This window comes from Acanthochromis polyacanthus, chromosome 13, assembly GCF_021347895.1.
Source record: "Acanthochromis polyacanthus isolate Apoly-LR-REF ecotype Palm Island chromosome 13, KAUST_Apoly_ChrSc, whole genome shotgun sequence".
In the NCBI taxonomy this organism is placed as follows: domain Eukaryota; kingdom Metazoa; phylum Chordata; class Actinopteri; family Pomacentridae; genus Acanthochromis; species Acanthochromis polyacanthus.
The window spans coordinates 18,335,153-18,355,744 of record NC_067125.1 but is presented as its reverse complement, the minus strand read 5'-3'; the positions used below and the strand labels follow the sequence as shown (position 1 = coordinate 18,355,744).

Genomic DNA, 20,592 nt, shown 5'->3' with positions numbered 1-20,592 from the left:
CTGTGTGTTTCTCACTGCCTCTTCTCATTGTTCAAACGTATAACACACACGTTTCCTTGACAACTAGCTACTCTTGAACTTCTCATAATTGCCTTTCTGTCCTCTAAAGAGTCTTGCTGTGTCGCGTATCGGGGGGGCTGGGCTGTTATCCATGTCAAAGTATGTAAGCATTGAAGCACTCGACAGGCGTGTAGAGCAGTATGTGTGTGTGTGTGTGTGTGTCTAACGTGTCATTCAGAAATGCTTGAACGTAGTCAAAATGTCACAGTGATGTTAACGCTCTGTCCATCTTCTCACTCTGTGTCATCTCTCTCCACATTGGGCTACTTATGGGCCGGTTTTCATGAGACCTGTACCCTACAACTCTTATCTTCCCATTTATATGTTCAAAAACATGATGTGTGAATGTATTGTACGCACTTTCAGTATTAGCATTTATTAACGTTGGACTAAATCCAAATCCAAACTGACAAACATATTCTGCTGGCAACATGTAAGAATAATCACGAGTTGTTGTGGGGGAGACTGAATGGCATTAAACCTACCTAATGTGTTCCAGCCTTGGCTAATCCTGTTTGACCCAGTAGCGGAAAACAGAAGAAGGATTTTTTTCTTTCCACTCATGCAATTTTACGTCCACAATTTAATTTATCTAAATGCTTCCTGAGGACTGTGATATCAAATGAAAAATAAATGACAGAATTAAGTCCGATAAATGGACCGATTGGCTGCTTATAAAAGAACACACTCACGACATGCTTCTTCTGGAGCCATTGTCCTTTAGAGGGAATGATTTTTTTATCAAAAAAACATAAAAAGTGAAAGCAAAAAAAAGAAAAATCATCATTGTCTTCATCGGGTAATCACTGTCAAAATAGAAAAATAAACTCATGCACCAGTTTCACCATAAATCCTTCACAGTTTTTTCATGGCATGATTGATTCACTGTAATATCAGTACTACATTTGACATTTCTGTACCATCATGCCTGGATTGTATAATTTCAAGCTTTGCCAACATAAATCTCTGTTGTTCACGATAGCTATGGTTATTGAAGACTCATAAATAATTAGAAAAACATGACTATTTTGGCATTAATTTTGATGTAAAGGTTGGCACCATAGAGAGAACATATCCTCAACCACTTCACTGCAGAGAAAGAATATAAAAATGCTACCTGACCTACAAATCGCATGCAAAATATACACGTTTGCTCCCTAGTTGTGTTATTAGGCACACCTGCGAAATCTAATGCAATCCAATACAACAGCTCTGCCATAATTTTTTTATGAAGCTTTTATGAAGAGTTCCTCGTATTTTTCTACTGATGTGTGTTGGACGGATTATTAGAAACATTGTAAATGTACTGCAGCCCAGTACACCATCACCCATAATACCTCTAATATTACATTTAAAGTAGATTCATCATCTTGTTGACAACATCAACAAAAGCTGAAAGTTTGTAGGTCTAATTAGTAGCAGAGCTGTTGTTTTGGACTGCAGTGGATTTCACAGGTGCCTAATAAAGTGGCTGTTGAGTGCAGAAGACTAATTATTAGATCACACATAGAGTACATTTACTGCCTGGAAATGTCATCCATAAACAAGTCAAACAAGGGTGGAGATAACTGTCACTTTGCATTACTTTCCTAAAACAGACGGATAGTGTGCGAAGCTGCATATTTAAAATGCTGAATACTAAACAGCTGTATGTTTCCACCAGTCATCAGGCTTAGTTACTGCTTCAGACATCTCATTATCATGCTGTTAGTAACATAGACAGTAAAAGAAAAAAAAAGATGTTTATGCATTTAAATGAGTTGGTTATACTAATTCATAATTTGAACTAATACATAAACAAATAATTATTAATTTTTCAAAATTAATTAAAGTTGTTGCCTGCCTAGAATGAAAATCAGCCCTCAGAACAGTTGCTTCTTTTAATGACACAGAGAGGAGAGCTGAAAAATATGAAGACATTTGTAGAATAAGATGTCAATATGTGGACTGTTCAATCAGTCATAAATCAATATCGCAGTGTTTGCCAAGGCTCTTGAAGATTGAGTTTAAAGTTCATATAATGACTGCCGACTGTGAGGGCAAAAACCAAATAAGAGACAAAATGAAAATTCAATTTGAAGCATGTCAGCAGGTAGAAAGAAAAGGCTACACACTCAGCACAATAAAAGACAAAACAGTGGAGCCTTTGAAAGTGAAAAGTGATGTAGTATCCTCCTCCACTGACTTTGCGATGCGGAAAACTTAGCCGTGTGTCCTCCCTGCTCGGTGCTCGCTACCGGTCATCACTTCCAATGTGACTATTTGCAGCTAGTCATCAAGTTGTGTGCAAATGACCTGCATCCAATGTAATCCCATTTTCAAAACGAGATTTTGTTATCAAAGGCTCAACATTTGTACGATAGTCTTCAAAGCAGCGCATGTATCAAAGTGACCTGTTTTATTCAATCACATTTCAAGAATCTGATCCACATGATGCCACACTAAAACCAATATTAGTTCTTTAAAACTGTATTTTATGTATCTGCCATTCTTTTTCTTACATGTTGATACATTAGAAACACTTTTTGTTGTTGTTTGTGCTGTTATGTGGCATCATAAAGTGGGGAAAAATATACAATGTTAGAGAAAACCAAAAGATTGACACTGGTCTTCATAGTTTCCGTCACATGTCCATTTACAGTGTAACACAGTTATATTTTTAATGCAGAGACAGTAACTTATCATTTTGCCATTGTTTATTGACATAACAACTGACATAGCTACAGTATTTACTGTACATCTGCTGTAGGATATTTCTGCTGCTCTTTGATCTCGCAGCCAAAAATAACATTCAATTTTCCATCAATTATTTTTGCCATTTGCTCTTTGCAAACATTAAAACAAGCCCAGAAATCATTTAATGCCAAAGCTTCTTGAAGAAATGAGACACCCAGCAATGAGACTGCACTTGTGATTTTATTAAAAATCTGGATCAGTCTAACTGTTATTTGTTTAAGTAAAATTTCTGGACATATTCTACAGCGATATCAGAGAGAAGCAGACAGAAGAGTCTCCAATATGCTTTTGAGAACTACATTCACCAAATTAAATGTTGGCGGAGTGCAAATGAAGAGGATATTAAAATAGAGGGAAAAGCGCACAGATCTCAGTGTAAGCGCCAAACACCCCATGTATTGTCACTTCACGTCAAAAATAATCATATACAAGAACAACAATGTTGTTGTACAGCAGGGTAAGCCGATATGTATTATACATAGGCGTCAGTTTAGGTGGGGACGGTGGGGACGTGTCCCCCCCACTTTTTGTCAGGGGCCATTTTGTCTCCAACACATTCAAATTCTTCACATGTAAGCCGTTGTAAACCCAGTTATTTTCAGTAGTATAGAAAATTCCGATGCTCCTGAACGCACCATCCGCACTCGGACGAGAGTTGCACAGACACGCAGCACACCTTTGTGAGGTTAAAAAAAAAAAAACACGCAGATGCGTGCAGGGGCAAAATTTCGGCCCGGGAGAATTAGTACTATAGCGGCCCACAGACCCCTCTACCCGCATGTACCGATAGCTCAACAGCTTGAGCCTCCGCCTTTGGTGCGATGGTTGTGAGTTTGAGCCCAGCTTGTGGCATTTTGCCGCCGTTCTTCGACATTTTCTCAAAGTGCTATGGTCTCCATCCCCCCCACTTTTAAAAACAAACTGACGCCCTTGGTATTATATACATTTAAATTAATGTTATGTCAATTGTCATTATCATGTGTCTGCCCATTTCTTGCTAAGCTAAATTTGTGTTTGTTTACAGCGTGCCAGGATATTGCTCACATAAAGTGGGGCTGATCTATACACTTGATCTCATTAAGGCACAGCAAAGCCCAGTAATATCTTGTACAAGTTTGCCACAACAGTGGCACAAACCAAGGGGTTACAACATTAATGCAGTACCGATCTCATCTGTTGTTGTCGCCAAAGCCAGACGTGAGCGTAGGCGGAGACCCGTAGATTGCTAGCATATATATGCTATACCAGTATGTCAGAAGTTGTCTCTATATATCACCAGTATTTATTTTGCTCAAATAATACACAGTAGCTCAAGTTTTAAGAGAAGTAACCTTCCATTGAGACGTCTTTCTTTGCTAATGTTATCTGACCTAACACACAGAGCTACGGTTAGCTAATGTTAGCTAGCAACTTACCTTAGAACAGACGTAGGTGTTCTTATTGATTTTGGAGGGATTCGGCGGATCATGGGGTCTCCCACACTGCTTAATCCACACGCGGCACCTTTCTTCTTTTGTATTTGGCTTGGGGAATGCAAAAAAATCAACACCACCCTCCAAGCTTTGCGGATAACAAGTGTCGGACTTGCAAGAACCATACGCACACCGCTTCGGCATATTGTCTTCTGCTGAAAGCTTGACAGACCTCTCGTGCCTAGTTACAGTTGCTAAGGTAGGATTGGACAGTCGCCATTTGTGGGAGGGGCTTAGCGAAGGGTCAATTACAGGTACACTATACTTTAGTTTCTCTCTCTCTCTCTCTCTCTCTCTCTCTCACACACACACATACAGATACACATGCCACATCGGTTGTCTCATCAGTTTGCACAGCCACAAATGCCGTCTGTGATATTTCATCAGTCACTTTTTGTTCATAAACAGCTAACACACAATCAAGCAACTAGTTTTGGCTAGTCTTGGATGTGTACTTTGCAACTTGTGTGTTTGACAGGTGATCTGCTAACTGGCTGTCTCAAAAAAGAAAATCGGTCAACCAGGTCCAGAAATACGCCGCGTTGGGTTGAAGTGGGGGATTCGTCAGACCCCCGTAAAGCTAGTTCGTGTGCTCCACAAAATTTAATACAGTCCACAATCCTTGATAGTGAATGTCTATTTTTTTTCACCAGCTCGTTGTGCCTCTGTACAGCGATGCGGGGGCCCTCATCCAGCTGACAGGCGATATTAACTTTTCTTAACATGGGCAGCTTGACGCTGTTTCCGATGTGACTTGTGCTGCATTCATGTTTTCTAATTTTGTCCGACAAATGTTTCAAATCCACAATTCCTTGTTGAGTCCATGTGGTATCTCCTCTAAAAAGTAAGCATGGGAAATAGAAAAGTGAATTCTTAGCTACACTTGCCATTAGCCAGTCCTTTCTGTCAAACCAAGAAATGCAAAACTTACAATTTTGTCATTTGTCCCGTTGAGTTATTTGAACATCTTTGGCCGATGTGATCCCAGTCTCTTAACTTCCAGCTTTTCCTCCAAAGACATTGAGGAAAATGGACAAGAAAACAAATAATCCACCTCGTTCATGCTAACACCCGTCATAGCTTAACTTGTTCTCCCTCCTTCCCAACTCTGGCACAAATAGCAGCACCGCTGTGTTAACTCGCTGCTATTGGTCAACAATCAGTGGCCTGTGGGCTGACTGAAGTTAGCCCAAATGATCAGTAAATCACGAGGGCGTGACATGACACCTGTCAATCACTTACAAGAACGAAATGAATGAAAGCGGACTGTATCTGCTGGGAATGTAAAAAATAAGCCCATTTAGAGATATTCTATGTTTTTCTTTTGACTGATTGGTGCTGTTGCTACCTTTGGTTTCACCTGAACTTAAAACAATCTGTTGTAAGTTATTTAAAAAATAATTTTCTCATCTTTTTTGTGTTTGCTTGGGAGGGCTTAGCCCATTTATATCAACAGTCCCTGTATATATATACAGTATATATATATCAGCTGAGAAATCATGGTGGCCACACAGGACTCATCAGTGGATTGACAATAGCAGAGAGGAGCAGTGATTTTATTTTTAAAGAATCTGGTTAAACCTAGCAGTTAGTTCTAGGTTAATTTTATGGAATACATTGATTTCATAATTTTAGCTTTGATTTGGTGAAGTTTTCTGATGGAACAGCATGTCATAGATGTTACATGTCAGGAAAGTTAAAATATCCGATGATTCTTCCTGTTTTTGCAGTTTTCAGCTGTGATGGGGGTGGAATTTTTTTAAACCTAGTGACTGATTTTGGGATTCAAAAGATTGAAAAAAATCAGTATATTCCTTTTCCTTTTTTAAGTGACTTTTTTGCTGTTTTTGTTTTGTTTTGCCTGACTTTTGTTTAAATCCACGTTTAAAAAGTCTTCATCCCTGGTGTAACTAGAAGAAGAAGAGACGGTTTGTTAGTCTGAACAACAGTAGTCGCTACGTGTGCCTCAGGACATTATTCTGAAAAGTAACAAGCCAACTACCAAAAGGTCAGTGAACCTTTCCATGGTCTGTGAATCCATAATCTGTGCGGTTTGTTTTCTTCCACCAATCATGCCAGGCTTTGCTGGTTCCTCTTTCCTTCCTCCATCTCAGTCCATGTATTTCTCCATCTGCTGCTCTGCACCCATCTGTGTCCTTTTACCAGCATCCACTTACAGTATCCATCACTTCTCTGTCAAGCCTGTACAGTCAATTATCTGCTTCTTCCAAAGAGCTAATCTTAATGTTTACCCTGGCATTGATTAGCCAATAGCAAACAGGTGGACAATGATTAAACCGTCAATTGTACAGCTCTCCTGAGAAATGGGCTTAAGAATGTTTGCGAGTCACATAAAATGCTCACGTTTACAGGAAGACAGACAGACTGGCAGCAGCTGCGCGCATAGATCACAATAAAAACGAAGCACAGATAAAGCAAACAGAAATTCCCTGTAATATAATAATCATGATCACATTACTTCGTTTTATTATACTATTTTGTTATGGCTCCTTATTACTATGCCGACAAAATCACATTTCTGCCTCGGATCAAATGCGTTTAAAGTTGCTGGCACCTGAGCTGAGCATGGGAAGCGCACAAACACAGAAACACACACACGCCATAAAACTGAAGGCAGCATGCTAAACAGCCGCCCTGTTCTATTAAATTAAATCAGAATGAGATGACATGTTATCTATTCTAACCGTGGCCCTGAAATCTTTTATCAAACCAAAAAAAAAAAAAAACACCTAATACCCAGTACACTTCCAGTTGGTGTGTGTCTCTGAGGTGTGTGTGTGTGTGTGTGTGTGTGTGTGTGTGTGTGTGTGTGTGTGTGTGTGTGTGTGTGTGTGTGTGTGTGTGTGTGTGTGTGTGTGTGTGACAGTTATTAAATGGACTTTGTCTTGTTCTGCTCCTCAGGAAGTGAACCTGACATTACTCATCTATCAGGACCACTATCCCTCCCATCATCTCTCAGCTCATCTTGTCTTTACCTCCTCTCTCCGTCAACCCGAATTTGCACTTTTTCTTCCCTCTGACTTACTTTCTTTCCCTTTCATATTTTCTTTTGTCTTCTCCCTTCTGTCTGTTCGATCTCAATTCTTCGCCCGCTATGCCTCATTCTCCTTCCTCCTCCTTGCCTATTCATCATTCTGCTCAACTTTTCCCTGCATACAATATGTTCCACATTTTCTCATTTCCTTTCACTTTTTTGTTTCTCCCTCTCCTCCCATTTGTATTCTGAATTACAACACTTTCTCTTCACTCTTTCCATCTCTCCTCCTCCCATCTGTTTTATATTGTATTCCCTCACAGCGTCTCTCTCTCTCCTCTTCCATCAATCTCCAGATCTGCTCCTCTCCATCATCCTCTGTTGCTCAATTCTTCTCCTCTACTTATCTTTTAAACAACCCTGTTCCACAACACTGCTATTCATCTTGGGTGCATTCAAGTGCATTGAACCCTCTGATAAAATGAATGCACTGTCAGTTTTTTAATCCCTGTTTTTCCTTGGCTCATAGCAACTTGGACGTCTTCCACATTGTCTGATTTCAGTTGTGTCTGATGGATTTCTGTGTCAGGGACTGTTTCATCTTCAGGTTCAGACCTAAATGGCATTATGCTGTTCCCCACTATGACTATTGTATTCTGCTTCCTTCCACATCCAGCTTCTGTTTCCAATGACAAAGAACATCGGGCAGCTAATGACAAACGCTATTATGGCACATGAGACAGGTGCAAAATGTTTTTAGCACCGCTGAAAATTCAGGCAACCCAGGCTATTTTCACCTGCCGATGCAAAACCCGCCTCAAACCAAGGCTTCGTATGTTTTAATGGTTGACTTTAATCATAACGGCACAACAGCTGTTTTATCAGCTGTTGTCAGAGGTGGAAATGGGCTGGAACGCACCGCAGAGCTACTCTGGCTACAAAAGTACAGAGAGAACTTTGTCTTAGCTGATCCAGGGACCGCTTCAGAGAAAAGTGTAGATATTTAGACTGTTAGTAAAGTTTGTACATAGCACAAAGTAATTTTAAAGTAATTTTGAATAATATTTCATGTGCTTTTTCTTGCTTCCTCTGCAAGACTTTGAGTGTAAGGTAGCACTCACTGTCTCTGAAGTAGTGTATACTTTATACTCATTCTACAGTATACAACAGAACCCCTGTACTTAAATGTCAGATGATTTGAAACTGTATCACATTACAGTGATTTCATTACTTCTAGCTTAAACTGTGGCTTATTTCCTTTTATGTGAAGTTAAAAACAAACACTAAACAAACACATTTACTATATTACAAAAACAGACCCCACCATAGAACCTCAGTGCAACAAAGTTTGTTAACCTTTCATTACAGAGATTCAAATAATTTATAGTGTTTTCATCTTCGCTATTAAGGATACCAGTGCTGCACAAATTTATGTTTAGATGTTCAGCTATTATTCAAAGAAGCTTTTCTTTTTCTGTTCTTTGTTTGCTGGGTTGTGTTGTTCCATATTTCTCTTTAAAATACCCTGAAGGTTTTTTGATTTGATTTAATTCATGTGATCTGTTTGGCCAGGTCATATTTTTTATATTATTTCTTTCTTCTTCAGAACTTTGTGTGATGTTGGCGATGTGCTGTGGGTCATTATCATGCTGCAAAATTTCTCTTATGCCAAGCTTTTGCAGACTCTGGTTCATCTCATCAGCCAGTGTTTTGTTCTGTCCTCAGGCATTCATGGTGCTGTCTATAATTATCATCTCCCCAACACCTTTTGCACTCCTCATATTATCACACTGTGCTTCACTGCTGGGACTATGCATTCACCGTGGGAGTCCTGGCCAGTTTAATGCCAAATGTGCTGGACCCCATCTGAGCTGAACAAATGTATCTTGGTCTTTTCTGATGAAAAAACGACTTGTGGTATACCTCCTGATTCCTGCTGTAACTGTGTTTCCCCTGATTTTCAGTTGGTCACAGATCTATTGTGTCATTTTAAATCTTTGTGAACACTCACAATCAGATTTCTGTGCTACTGGGGATTTCTTTCCATGTGGAGCCATGATAGAGACATGCAGATGAACACAGTCCATTGGTCCAGTCGTGAAAGTCCACGACTTGCAGTTAGGCTAATTATAGTCTAATATAAATCACAGATGTATTCTATTTTGTTTCAGTTATTCTAGGTTTTCTAACATGTGTGTCAGTGATTATGGGTCACTTTTCTTGTATTGAGTTTCTATTTTTGGGGCCTATATTTTTAATATCGTTCATTGAAAGTATTTGTTTTCAAGTGCTCTTACAAAGAAATACTGTACTTGTCACGTGAAAAATGTTTTGAGAGATGATAGAATTGTGAATCATTTGACATTTAAGTGATATTCTTCTTGTTGTGAAGTCACTTCTTGTTGTGTACTGAAACCTTAAAAATGTAGAGCAGATTCTTTAAAAGCCACCTGGTTTCTCTTCTAAGCAGTCCGAAAAAGGGATCACTCAGAATGAAGGACGGAGAGAAGAGGAGAATTTGTCTGAATCTAAATACACAGTGTCATCTACTGCAGTATGCCTCGAATAAAATCAAGAGGAAACAGCAGGCAGCTCTTGACAGATTTTATTTTTCCTGAGTAGCTCTCATGGTATAAAGGTTCGAGGCTGTTGATGTAAAGTAAATTCAAGCTTGTGGGAAAGAAAAATGGATCTTTGAGTGCATCTTAACTGTAATTGAAAAGTCATATTTATGCTGGTGTGAAATTATTTTTAAAGTGTTTATTTCCTGATCGTGTATGGCAAAAGATATTGTAAAACATAAGGGCAGATTTTGGGCAGGAAATTCACTAGAAACAAGAATTTAGAGGTGAGCAGGTTGTCGACAAAACACATTTTCCCGTTAATTCCTTCCATCTGCACCACTAGTTTCATAGTGTGCATAAGATAATGAAAAAATACTCTGCCTTATCAAACCACTCACGAGAAATTCTACACTCAAGGTTCACTTACTATTCTCAAGGTCAGAGTTTTTTTTCAAAGTTCATTACTATGCGATACTGATAGCAGCACAGTTTGAGGGCACATTATGGTCCAATTATGTGACAGCATGAAGCCAAACCTCCCGCAGGCTATACGCAATCATAAAAAAACTGTTAGAATGCATTAAAGCACAGAATGCAGATTCACACAAAAAATGTAATTGCTCTCTGATTTCAGTGGTTTTCTACAACCAGGCCTGTACTCATGTGTCTGCCTGCCTGTTGCATGTCCCTTTCTCCCTTTATTCCCTGATCATCTCTGTCTTCAGAGGTGGAAGTATCAAAAACAGCTTGTTATGCCATGTTAGCCATATTCACGCAGGATGAGCATTGCCTGGGGACTTCTAGTAATTTGAAGTAACTGAGGAAGTCATTTGTTGTCTTAATCCTGTGTAAATCATCCATGTCTGTAATTTAAGTACAAATTCCACTTGAAATTACTCACCATAGTTTGCCAAATAATAGATCTTGTGATGATATGAGTCCTGTGCAAATCAGCCTCTTGGTCATTTGATTAGATTGTTTTTGCAAGGTTTTTTTATTTCATGTCTTTCTTGCATTTATTCTCTGCTTGAGAACTCTGGAGGCTGCATTAGCAAATTTAACTAAAAGTTTAGACATCACGATTAGTGCAAATTCATGTCACTACACAGCATCAACCCATGCAAAGAATGAGTGAGTTTAATCTGATTAGAAGAATGCTTTCTTTCAATAGGGCTCAAATGTCATTATTATTCGAGAAACTTGATGGAGAGAAGGAGATGGGAAAAGGAAAAATTCAATAAATTTTGTGCCTCGCCACATCACTTTCTGAAATTGCAAAAATTACCCAAATAGGGCACTGGCCTTGGTGAATGTCTGTTCTCTCTGAGTGCACTTTCAGGTTATTTATCGGAGTACATGTTGTGAAGAACAATTGTAAGAGACGTAATGTTTCTCTTTCACATAACTGTGCAGGATAGACGATGGAATATCACAATTCTGGTCACTTTCTATGTAAAATGTACCTGAATATTTTCCATCTGTAAAATGAAATGAGCAGCTAACATGAAGCTCTAAAACTCCTCGGTACACATACATGCTCAGCACAAAAACAGCAGACAGATGTAGCTATCAGACGAATACTTTGGAGCATTTAGCAGCAAAAAGAGACTGATATTTCCACCATGAGCTGGTAGAGGGTGAATAGTGGATTTATATTTCTTCCGATGACCAGAAACATAATTCAAAATTCAAGATAATGTTGCTCTGTAACTGCTGAATGTGTAAATAAGTTAGTTAGCCATTAACTTAACAGATACTTTTTTAAAAAATTAAGTTGCAATAGATTTAATGAAAATACTGTTAAAAAAACAAAAACACATGCAATTTTTGCATCCCTTCTCATCCTCTCTTCTGTCAACATTTCTCCAGAAACTGATCTTATCACATTTTGTTAGCAATATAATTCAGACAAAAGCTGCACTGATTTCACCACTGATTTTTTTCAGTTGCTATCTCCTGGATTGCTTTTTCTTGCGCTCGCTGGGTTAGTCAGTGTGTGTTACATTTTACTTAGTGTCATCATTCGACCCCTGCAAACCAACACCAATCTATAGCACACACACACACACCCAGTGGTGGGCACCTTCTAACGACCAGAGCCAACATGCAGTCTCTACATTAGCCTTTAGACCCTTTCAGCCATATCATAGAAGTCACAAAAATAGCTCTGCCATTTAACAGACACATGCACACGGATGAAAACACACCATTTCTATGTCATTACCATTGACATCGTAGACACGGATGTCTGGGCAAGACAGAGGGAGACACATTGAGGCAAGAAATAGAAAGAGTGGGTGAGAGAGGCAGCGAAACCGACATGAAAAGCCTAAAAAAAAAACAGACATATGTAGAGAATGAGATGGGGTGATTAAGAGACAGAGAGAATGAATGAAGTGCATTGTGCTGTCCTTATCCGTTTTTCCATCAGATTGTTGTGCTTCCTCGGTGCGGTTTATCACCGTGGTAACTGTCACTTAGACGTGTTGATGTGGGGGCGATGGGAAGTGAAGATGTGTTATTCAAGACAGGACGGAGAAATTGTAGGGCTGATTGCAGACCAGAATAACGGACGTCAGTGTTTGATAGTTGTTCACGGTGGAAAGAATATTTTCGTTCCTCTGCTTCCTGCTCCTCCTTCAACTACAGGCTCCGAAAAAGGCTGAAAGAAAATTTTTTCCACCCGAGAAATTAATTACAATTTGAATTAGGCCTGTGCTACGTTTGTCAGGAGAGAGGGTTTATTTAAAAATATGCTTTTTATCATCAAGGATTGAGACATAAAGCGCAGAGGAAAAGAAAAAGGCGATGAAGAAGCTGCAGCGACGCATTTGTGTGTGTTGGGAGCCTCAGAGAGCCCGCTTTTGCCGAGTAGAGTACATTATTTAGGCACAACAAAAACAATTAGATATAATTCAGCTGCGAAAAAAGTGTTGTTCAATAATTGAAGTGCAGGCCTGTAATGCGCTACTGTACATAATACAGCATCACACGTAATACAGAGCCTGTTTGCTTGATCCTCCGCCTGAGGCTGTTTCTCTAAACGAGATTTTTCGTTGCTCTCTCTCTCTTCTGCTTCTGTCTATGGAGCTACCAGTGATGCTTTTCATGCTCGTGTGCATGTTCTGTGTGTGTCTGTGTGTTTTGAGTGTGTGTTGAGTGTGCACTCTGTGTGGGTGTGCATGTGGAGGCTTCTGCCATTCTCCTATTTGCTCTTTATGAGTTAGCGAGCACTTTTTCATGATGAGATTCTTTTCAGTGCCTAATGTCAAAGATCACCTACTCGCCCACTCACTCACACTAACACACACACACGCACACACGCACACACAGAGTATAGGCAGACTCAGATGCTGCTCATATATGCTGAGAGGAACGAGTTGTGAGGGAAAATGGACTGATTGTGTGTAGGTGTGTGGGTTTATTTTCTGTATGAGTTCAGAAAGTTACAGCATTTCTGGAAGTTTTATTCATCCTGAGGAAGTCAGAAAGGGCCCTTACTTCTGCATACATGTGTGTGTTTGAAAGCAAGAGCTGCAGAGAGGTGATGTTATAGTGCGACGTTTGTACAAGCTGCTCTGGAACATGTTATTTTCTTGACCTTGAAATGCACTTTGTATCAAATGCAGCTCATATAGAAGGTAGACTTGGGAGGAGGGGCATACGAAGGTGAGATGTCCAGGCAGTTAGAGCAGTGCAGTGTATAGTAAAAAAAAAAAAATGTTGATGTTCTTGTGATAAGAATAAATGTAAATAATGAAATAGCTGATCCTACATGCAGTCAGCAGTAGACATGCTCTGACTGATGGCTACAGAAAATATCCTGTTGTGATTTTTCAGACAAAACTGTGATTGCGATTTGCATCTTTCTTGAGTTTAATATTTACTGTGAAATAAATTTAACATGTGATGGAGCATTAGCACCTGAGATATCATCAAAACATTAACTAAAAGTCGACATTTTTCGGCTCCGTCTCAAATTTTTGTACGCTTCTCAGAGGGCAACCTGCCTGAACTCTGTGTGGGACTGAATAACATATATTTTATTCAGCATTCAGTGGAGTTTTTAAACCACCTTCGGTCACGCTGGTAACCGACTTTATTGAGGTGATGCAGTATGTTGCTAGTTACCTCTTGATGCCTTTTCATGAGGAATAGCAGCCACAAGCAACACTGAGGAGTTTTTGTTTACTAGACTGAGCTGGAGCATCACTACTTCACTTTTCTGGCCATCCTCTTGTAACCTGTGGTGCTTTTTAAAGTTTTAAAAAGCACAGTTCCCTCTTTTGTTGCACTTTTGTTGTCTCAAATCTCAAATTCTCCCACACCACCAAAGTGTCGCTTCTGGCCATCTTTCTGCACCAGGAATGTAACGTTTCCTTGGGTTTCATGTATTTGCTGCCGATGGGTGTACAGGTGGCTGCTTTGAGCTACTTTTGATTAGTCTGTCACACAAGGAGGCCATCATTTTGTAACATCACTGACACAACAGCAGAATTCACATGATTTAATGTGTGTCCAGCCTTTGTGATTTGCTAATTGCATTGTTTCTAATAGCAATTTTGAGTTTAAAAAAAGACACATTCCCTGTGATTATTCTAAGAATAAAAACACTGAGCTAACATTGCCAGATGATTCCACAACTGACTTCTTTAACTGGCAACGCATCATGATGTGCAACTTATTGAGATTTTTAATACCACTTTCTTTCATACTTTTGCTACACAACAGGAAGAAATAACAGGTTTATTGTTGATTGCCTATTATCCTTGTGGACATGACCTTGTGATTTGCACTTGTGCTTTTATTTGTGGTTGTTAAAAAAGAGGCCGCAGTTCTTTGCATGAAAAAGATAATGACAACAGGATGTAAAAAAAATAATAAAAGTGTGAATGAACAATAAGTGTGTTTCTTTGTATTCCTGCTTTTGTGGGGCTTCTCTGTCTTTGTGTATCACTTCAACAGTGTCTCCTGCTGTGCATGCCATCTTCTGTGGTCTTTTGCCTTTACCTCGTGTATGCATATGTGTGCGGGTCTGTGTGTCTTTTGTTTTGTTTTGACACTTTGACTCTGTGAACCTCACAGCTGGTCCAGCAGTAAAAGCCGTCCTTCCCTCTGGGAGTGGAAAACCTTCCCCTCGCTGCCTCTTTCACCTTTTTCTTTCAGCAGCAAATTAACATCAGCATGGGTGAGATGAAATAAGCAAGAAGGAAAGTGTCAAGAGTGACAGTGATGTTTAGACAGAGGAAGTAACACTTACTGTAGCTGTTCAGTGTATCAGTCAGGTAAGAAAGAGGGGAGATTTGTTGTTTGGAGCAGGACAAAAAAAAAGACAAGAATGAACAATTACCTGAAAACGCAGCTTACATTCAGGCTGGAGACCTTTGCCACATGCTGAGGTCAGCAGCAACATGCAATATAAACAACTTAAAGGTGCAAATTCTTGATTCAGTGCAATCAGCGTATTTTTTTTTCATGCTGTGGGGAACATGGCTTTTAGGATGATTACAGCTACAATTTGCTATGATGACTGATTTTGAAAATTGGCCCTCTTGGAAGCTTATTCAGCCATAATTTTAAAAAACTGAGTGGGACATACTGAGCACACAGATGGACTGCAGAGAAGGGAATTAGGTTGCAGAAGTGGTTTCTCAAAGTTTTGTTGCCTTTCTCGAGCATTTCTATTCACCGTAGCAACTTGTTACCAATTAAATCCATTATAACCTCCATGAACTCAAGCTGATTACAGATGAAGGTCCACTCGAAGCAGAAGAAGAATTTCAGGGATATTTTTTTGAAAGGACTCCTAGTGTAGGGTATATTTCTGACATATTGTTCAAAAACTATAAAACATTGTGAAAAGAACAACAAATATGTCCAACATAATGGGATTTTTTTTATTAATTAAAATGTAATAAAATGTGTAATTTGTGGTCATACATTGTAAAACAGCAAAGCACCAATTTTTTATTTGAATGTTATTTACAGTTTTGGCCTGTTTTGGTTGGTTGGTTTTTCAGTAAACATGTTTATAAATATGTTATATTCCCTGAGGTTTTTCTAGTTATTATCTGTACTTTAGCAAAACAGGGAAAATCTGTCAAATACCAGTATTTTTTAAACCAGTTTTCAATCCTTAATATACATTTTTATTTTAAATAAAATGTTGTTTTTAACTGATTTAAATAATAATAAAGTAAAATGACATTATCCGTTTCTTGCCAAACACTGTAAATGAATGAAGTACAGTCTTCAAAAATACATATTATTAATGTGGACATTATTTAAATTTTTGACCTGTTTTTTTGTTTAGCTTTTGACACTTAACATGTAAATAAATACGTATTTTGCTAAGTTTTGATTTGTAATTTAACAAAGGAGGAAATATCTGTACAATAACAGTAAATTGTTTAGAGCATAATTGTTCAGTTTTTAACCCCGCTTGACAAACGTCAACGGGGTTACTGCATTCGGTGCGGTATCTGGCTGACTGGGTATATATGTATATGTATGTGTGTGTGCGTGCGTGCGTGCGTGCGTGCGTGGTTCTGCCCTCTACTGAGGGCTTGTCTAGTTTATATTATTGTATCTATTATTACAAATCCACTTCATTTTATTGATTTCAGTGTTGCACATGGGATTCTTTCAGCCTGACCCCACCAGAAAAATTACAATACTGCTCAACTGCTCAAGGGCTTTAAATCGATAAGCGTGTACATTGGTTACCTTGTGCAGTCATGAGACCAGTGCACATAAAATGAACTCTGAACTTGTTGCTCTTTTTGAATGACCTAAGTTTTGTCACCCTGGTAACCAAGAAAATCAACATTTTCTGCAGATGTGATAGATTCTATATCATCAAACCAGGATCTTTTCTAAATCAACAGCAACTAAAAAAGATAATTGAAATGAACAAAAATGGAATATTAATTGGAAACTGTCTAAAAATCATTCCTTCTTCTAGTTAAAAGTCCTGTGATTGACTACTGAATTTCCCTTCGGGGATGAATAAAGTGATTCTATTCTATTCTATTCTATTATGCCACCACCACGCACACCTCCTCCAAGTGATTTTGTCGCTCTTCATTCTACCTCATTTGCAAACATGCATGTCTGTCATTTTGGAAGTCTTGGCAATCAGTCTATTCTGTCATGTTTGATTATACTGACAATGTCTGCCCAGCTGAGTAATGCTTCTTTGTGTATTCTTGACAGCTGATAGTATAAAATAGGAAATGAGAGGTGAGGGGAAGGTTATGGTTACATGGAATGAATTTTTATTAAATGGCTACCAGGACTCCCCCTATAGGTCAATACAATACACACAATAAGCAAACACACACACGTATTCACCTGAACCTGCTGCAGGTAGTGATACAGATTAATGTTATTGTTAACAATGGCTTTGAACTCATTTTGAACAGTAATGAGGATGTTTCCATGCAAGACTGTTAGGATCCATTTTCATTTTGTGTGTCAAAATTTGATTAATCTCTACCTAATATGCGTTGAACAATCATAGACTGTACATGAAGATAGACAAACACCCCGTAACAACGGCTGTAGGTTTCCTAACCAGCAAGGTTAAATGTTAGTGTGGTGACTCTGCGTTTAGGAGGTGCCAAACTTCACCTAACTCCCAGCTAATCCAAAAAATGAGCAAAGAGGTGGAGCGTTCAGTTATCAAGAACAGGGTAATTAGCTGTAGAAATCAAAACCATTTTACGCTGTGAATGTATTTATTACTGCTGTAAATTTGGACAGTTTAACATGGCCTTCTGTTGAGATTAGTTCTGTTTTTGAGCCAACCCCAAGTGGTCATTCAAGGAACTGCAGATTTTTAGTACTTTCACACCGACTTCACTTTTTTTTAGCTCTGGATGATGCTGCTTGTGAGAAATTCTTTCAAGCCAAATGACATGAACATTTTCAGCAGTAAAAGTGACAATCACATGGTCTAAAAATCTGCATGTTTTGTGTTCCATAAAGAGTTTTGTATTATTTATTTATCATGGATTAATTATTGCATAAATCTCTTTATTGCAGTTGATAATCCGTAAACTTGCCCCATAATATCCCTTTCAAGGGCTCTGGTTTATTTTGGGGTATAGTTAAGTGTCTTTACCTTCCAAACCGACTTTGTCTACACTAAAGAGGCAACTCTTTGTGATGTGGAAAGCACACTGAGTTTGTTTGTCGTAGTAAATCTGATTCTGCTTTGTGTCTGAGCTCCAGTTGCTGCAGAGCTGTCAAGGGACTCCTCCTGAAAATAGGATTCAGGCAATTTCCTCAAACTGTCACCACAGCAGCTCAACTATCATATTGGTGGAAGCAAAGAACCGTGTGATGGCTCTGGGCATAACGTCTACTCTCCTCTATAAAATGTTGACCCTGTGAGAAAAAGTTCCATTTCTTTTAATCTCCAAAGAGGCATCTGTGTGTGATGCTTTTCTTTGACACAAATTTATAGATTGCTTTTTATTTGTGCAGTTTTTTGAATGCCTGCCAGCAGAGAAGTTGAATGGATGCAACTGGCAGCATAGCAAAGCAGCATAACTTCTTCAAATGGGCAGTTTGATAAAGAAAAGTAAGGAAGGAAAAACTGTTTGTACAAAAAAAAAAATCTTTTACAAAGTTTCATTCATCAACAATAGAAAGTGCCTTTGCTGAATTTAATACCTCCAGATGTTTTATCAGTGGAGCCTTTCTGTCTAAGGTCACCAGTGGCTTATAATGTTTAGGCTAGGTAATGTTAGCAAACTTTAGAAATAGTCAGATTCCTATTTTGTTCTCTGTGACACCATATTTGAACATGTAGTTGTCAGTTCACAGTTAAATGTGCCCAGAGTTGAATAAGTCTCATAATTACTAACTAACTTTATGTGGCCTTTAAATCCTGCTCTCACCAAACAAAAGGCTCAGCTGCATAGTAGGGGTGCAATCAAAAAATTAAATGAGTGCATTTATTTAAAGCAAAATCTCTGATTTACATTTGGCCACCGTGCCCTTCAAAACAGTCACCTTGTGGAGTGATACATTGCTCCCAGAACACTGTCATACTGTCTATAAGTCCTGCTCTGTAAGCATGTCAAACACCATCTGTGACTAAATCTCCTCCACTATGTCAAAACGACGACTCTTCAGCTTCAGTTTCATTTTGGGGAAGGAGAGAGTCACATGGAGTCAAGTCTTGCAAACAGGCAGGCGGGGATCCACCATTGTGTTGTTGTGGGTGCATAGTGCCGTTGTGTCAAAGTTCGGGTAATTTGCACCGAATTTTGCCTCAGGATATTACATTAGAACTAAGCATTGATAGTCTGGCCGTGCAGTCCGAAGTCACACTGAACAACCCTGTGAGTTTTGAACAAAACAACAAGCATGCTCCTGTGTGCTCCTTACCAGATGCACCTTCTCTGGTCTTGGAGACTGCTGGCCTCTCCATTGTAGATTGTTGTTTGGTCTCTTGGTTGTCTTGTCATCATTGATCCTGGCTTCTGCCTGACACATAATATGATATTTGTTCTCTGTTTCAGTTGAAGCTCCATGGTGATTGACTGCTGGCTGGTGGCTTATGCTTGTGCAACAGGAAGATTCACTTTTTGATTGAATCTTGTATCTGCTTTGGCTACGCTGTCTTGCTTGGGTTGGCAGATTCCTCTAAATGCCTCTCTATCCACCTGTCATTCCTGCCTGTCCAGCTCCACTAATCTTACAAATTGTTCCCATGTATCAGGAACTTCCCCACACAATTCCCTGACCAACATCTTTGCCTCTGTCTTTTTATGAGGCAGATTAATCAAACCTTGGTACGAGTTTGAATTTTTGGCTCCAGTTGAAACATTTTTCAGCTCGCCCAGACACATCTTTATCTCAATACGAACTCCCAAGAGAAAATGTTTGCAGTCACAGAAGACTGTGTATGAAAACACAGCCTAATATTAGCTTTGTATTCTCTCTATACCCACCGTAAATCTAGATCTTTGCAGACTGCCCCACATGTATTCCCAGCAATCACAGTAACAGATGTCGATTAAATTTTACATTTTAATTTTGATCTAACTTACAGTGTCCTTGTTCAAAAGAAGAATCTACTGTGTGCATACTAAACAGACAAAGAACTCCATTCAGCATGAAGGGCATATAGTCTAATGTTTGTCTAGAAAAGTTTTTTCTCTCCGTAGGCTGTTAGAATGAGTGAACTCAAAGTCAGGTAAGACAGGTAAGAGAGATGTCTATTTGCTGCCCTGTCACTCTGATCCCAGCCTGCTTTGTGCGTCATTCACTCCTCAGGAGACCACCTCCATTCCTCTCTTTTGTCTCTTCTTCTCTCTCAAAGCACCTTCAAGTCAAATCAATTTATAGGCACTCTCTTTGTTGATGATGGCATTTATCCAAAGCATCAAAGCACAATAAAACACTCTCGGCCTCTCACCTAATACATTTCCTTTTGCTTTTATCATTTCCCATCTTTGCCTCCAGCCATCATTTTTTTCTTCCCTCTGTCCTTCTGTCTGTCCCTCAGCACCATTCCTCTCTCGTTTTCTCTTTTAACCACTGTTGCCTCTCCAGTGTCTGTGTGTTGATCTCTCAGAGATGCTCAATAGAGAAAACCCCTTTTGGAATACATTATTTTCAACCATTTGCTTTTTTATGAGAGCGTACAGTAGAGAAGGAGCGATAGAGGAATCGTTAATACTGCTGTGAAATTGAATTAAAATGCCTTCATGTTGCTCTGTTTGCTTAGGATTTCATTATTTTGGAAAGT

At 39.0% G+C, this 20,592-nt stretch overlaps 1 protein-coding gene across 1 annotated transcript in view; it reads left to right on the top strand.

Annotated features, from left to right (window-relative positions):
- The window catches only part of LOC110955310 (cGMP-dependent 3',5'-cyclic phosphodiesterase), a 199,684-nt gene that overhangs the window by 91,019 nt on the left and 88,073 nt on the right, over positions 1-20,592 (top strand).